Source organism: Vulpes lagopus, chromosome 2, assembly GCF_018345385.1.
Source record: "Vulpes lagopus strain Blue_001 chromosome 2, ASM1834538v1, whole genome shotgun sequence".
Lineage (NCBI taxonomy): Eukaryota > Metazoa > Chordata > Mammalia > Carnivora > Canidae > Vulpes > Vulpes lagopus.
Genome location: NC_054825.1, coordinates 63,402,728 through 63,407,120, shown reverse-complemented (window position 1 = coordinate 63,407,120; position 4,393 = coordinate 63,402,728).

Below are 4,393 nucleotides of genomic sequence, written 5' to 3'. Positions count from 1 at the left end.
GCAACTGTGTCTTCTGGTCTCTCAGTAAAAGGGTAGTGGTCCATGAGAAGTAAGTGGGGGTCTTATAGTGAGACTTTCAGAAAAGTACTTTAAAGGAGGCTGAATCAGCTGGATGTTTGACCTTAGGTCTTGCCCCTTTCTTTTTCCTGATATCTGGATCATGGAGACTTCCTGGTTGGAGCTGCAGCGATCATCTTGCAACTATGAGGCATTTTTCAGGATAAAAGCTATATGTTAAAAATGGTGTGGCAGAAAAGTAGAAGTAGCCTGGTCCTAAGGACCATGGAGTCATCATTCCAGCCCTTAATTGTGTACTTCTGGATTTTTTTCATGAGAGAGAAATAGACCTTTATCATTTTTAAGTTAAGGTTATTACAGATGTATTACTAGCAGCTGAATGTATTTCTAAGTGATACAACCTCCACAGACCTTGAAAGTAGATTCTAAAATCTGGCAATCCTGGCATGAGTGTATTGACATTATTATCAATCAAAAATGTATTTCCTTATTTTCTTGACTTTGACAGTCTGCAACTTGTCATTGCAATGTTGCTTATTTCCTTTGTTGTCCTATTGCTATGAGGGTACATTTTGATTTCTTGTTACTAATCCTATCACTAGTATTTATTCCATGTCCTCCTATTCATATGTTCTCTCTTATTTGTCTGTTTCTCATATGAAATGGCTTTGGGTTTCTTGTATTTCTCAACTCAGACTTATTCATTATTGATAGTTGTATGCTTCTAATTACTTTATTAGGTGTTCCAGTTCTCCTCAGTCTTAGGAAAATATATGATTACTAACAAATGAGCACATATAATGAAAAGTATTCTTTTTAAAAATAAAATTTGGTGGCACCTGGGTAGCTCAGTGGTTGAGTGTCTGCCTTTGTCTCAGGTCATGATCCTGGGGTCCTGGGATTGAGTCCTGCATCACGCTCCCTGTGGGGAGCCTGCTTCTCCCTCTGCCTATGTCTCTGCCTCTCTCTGTGTCTCTAATAAACAAACAAACAAATAAATAAAATCATTAAAAAATAAAAATAAATTTTAGCTTTCAAATAAAAATAAATCTTGAACCATATTGATAAGGATATTCCATGTTTTTCTGAGTTTTTAGTTTTGTTTTGAAATGTCAAGGATCCCTAACTAGATTTTTGATGTTAGATAGTTACTGATAGTCCTTTAATAATGTTAAATATTTTAAGACTTTTTTTTTTGCCATAGTGACAATACAAATGCCATTTTGCTCTATAGAGATAATCTGAGTTGGAATCATATCACAATTTTCAGAGACAGAAAATGATGCAAATGTTTAAAACATGGTTCTTTAGGGATCCCTGGGTGGCGCAGCGGTTTGGCGCCTGCCTTTGGCCCAGGGCGCGATCCTGGAGACCCGGGATCGAATCCCACATCAGGCTCCCGGTGCATGGAGCCTGCTTCTCCCTCTGCCTGTGTCTCTGCCTCTCTCTCTCTCTCTGTGACTATCATAAATAAATAAAAAATTAAAAAAAAACATGGTTCTTTAAATATGAATGTAAGAGATGTAGCATTACAGTTCTTAAGACTTTTTGTAATATCAGGTAGATATTTGATGCTGCCTTAGTTATTACTCTGCAGGATGAATTATAGGCTGAAGTTCATTAGCATTTACTTTACATTTAAGTTAGGTAAATGAGGTAGATATGGCTATTTCCTGCATTATGACTTTGCATGTTTGTTTCAGTTTTACAATTGTCAAAGAAGAATAATAGTATCTGCCTACTAGTTTCAAATGAAAATCTTTTATTATTTTATTTATTCATTTAAAAATTATTTATTTGGGAGAGAGAGAGAGCGAACATAAGTGGACAGAGGGAGAGAGAGAGAGAGAGAAAGAGAGAAGCAGACTCCTTGCTGAATTTGGAGCCCAATGTGGGGCTTGATCTCACAACCTTGAGATTGTGACCTGAGCTGAAATCAAGAGTTGGGTGCTTAACCAACTGAACCACTCAGGCAATTCTACTTATTTTTTATTTTGATTTTAAGAGGCACATATAAGGCAGTGCAAATGTTAGGTATGAAAGAAAAAGGACAGAGATAGTATCAGGATAATCCTTTAATTTGGTTGGTGATATAGGTGGTATGCCACCTTCCCTTTGCTCACCCCAACAAAGTTGAAATATATCTTGTTAAAATGGACTAATTTGGTAGTTAAAGAATAGTAGTTGAGTGCTACAGTGGCACAAGACAAGATTGGAGACTTGGAACTCAAAAAAAAAAAAAAAATTGGAGACTTGGGCAGGGACTGGACCACAAAGGGCCTTTTGGGCCAAAATGTTAAAGACCTCTACATTGTACTCCAAATGCAATGGGAAGCCATTGAAGAATTTTTAACAGAGTGACATGATCTAATTTGTGTTTTAAAAGATTTCTGTGGCTGCTGTATGGGCAATGAATAATAGAGGTTGACAAGTGGAAGTGGAAGTTGAAGGGGCTATTGCGGATTCAGGTGAGCGATGATGGTGGCCTAAGGTGGTGGACTAAGGTGGAGAGGAAGAAAAATGAAACTTCTGAATGTTAGTTTTTTTTCAAATCTTTCCAAAAAATTGAAGAGGAGGGAACACTTCCAAACTAATTTTATGTGGCCAACATTACCCTGATACCAAAACCAGACAAACAATCAAAAGGAAAGAAAACTATAGGCTAGTATCTCTGATGGACTTTGTGATATTGGGATTTATAATAAGAAATATATATTTGGTCTTGGTCCCATTTCTAACACAGAGCTCCAGAAACCGTGTAATTTCCTAAGTGATGAGAATTGTAAAGGTGTCTTTTGTTACATTAATGAGATGACTTGTGGACCCCATCTAACAATGGGGGCTGGCTGCCAGGAGAATTAACTAGATGATTAGAGGGCTGGAACTTTAAGTCCCACTCCCTATCCTCCAGTCAACGTAGAGGGGTTGGAGGTTGAACCAGTCTCCAATGACCAATGGTTTAGTCAATTATGCCTAGTAATAGGCCTCCCCTGAAAAGAGAATTCAGAGAACTCCTGGGCTGATGAACACATGGAAGTTCAAGGGAGTGGCATGGAAACTCAACAGTTTCTCCATACCTTGCTCTATGCATTTCTTCCATCTGGCTGTTCCTGAGTTATATCCTTTTATAATACATAAAACTGATGATACAGAAAGTAATATATTTCTCTGAGTTCTCTGAGCCACTCTAGCAAATTAATCTTACCAAAGGAGGGGAAGTGCTGATTTATAGTCAGTTGGTCAGAAGTACAGATAACAACCTGGACTTGTGACTGGCATCTGAAGTCAGAGGGGGGGCAGTTTTGTAGGGTTGAACCCTTAACCTGTGGGATCTGATGCTATCTTTGGGTAGATATTAAAATTGAGTTGAATTGTAGGATACCCAGCTAGTGTCAGATAATTGTCTGTTGGAAATGTGGGAGGACTCCCTGCTCTACACATGATACTTGGTGACTGGACATCTTTAAAACATAGATGCAAAAATCTTAGCCAAAAATACTAGCAACCTGAATTCAACAGCATATTAAAAGGATCATATGCCATGACCAAATGAGATTTACCTCTGGAATGTAAGGATGGTTCAAAATAAATTAATAATAAATTAACAAAATAAATAATATGATACATCACATTAACAGAATAAAGGATAAAAATCACATGATCATCTCAGTTAATACAGGAAAAGCATTTGATAATATTCAACACCTTTTTATGATAAAACCTTCAACAAATAGGAGTAGAGGAGAATTGCCTCAACAAAATAAAGGCTATATACAGAAGGTCCATAGCTAATATCATATCTCAATGGTGAAAAACTGAAAGCTTTTCCAGTAAGATTGGGATTAGGACAAGGATGGCCATTCTCATTATTTCTATTCAACATAATATAGTATTAGAAGTTCTAGCCAGAACAATTAGTCTAGAAAAAGAAATAAAAGGCATCCAAGCTGGAATGGAAGAAGTAAAATTATCCCTGTTTGCAGATGATATGATCTTATATGCAGAAAACCCTAAAGACTCCACTAAATGAAACCTGTTGAAACTAATGAACACATTCAGTAAAGTTTCAGAATACAGTCAACATATAAAAATCAGCTATGTTTCTATACACTAAAAACAAACAAAAGGAGTGAATTAGTACAACAATCCCATTTAGAATAGCATCAAAAGAATACAATACTTAGGAATAAACTTAGCCAAAGAAATGAAGGAATTATATACTGAAAACTACAAAACATTGGTGAAAGAAATCAAAGACACAAACGAATGCAAAGACATTCTATGTTCACAGACAAGAAGACTGAGTATTGTTCTTTTTTTGTGAAGGCTTAATATTCTTAAAATATCCATATTACTCAAAGCAATCTGTGATACA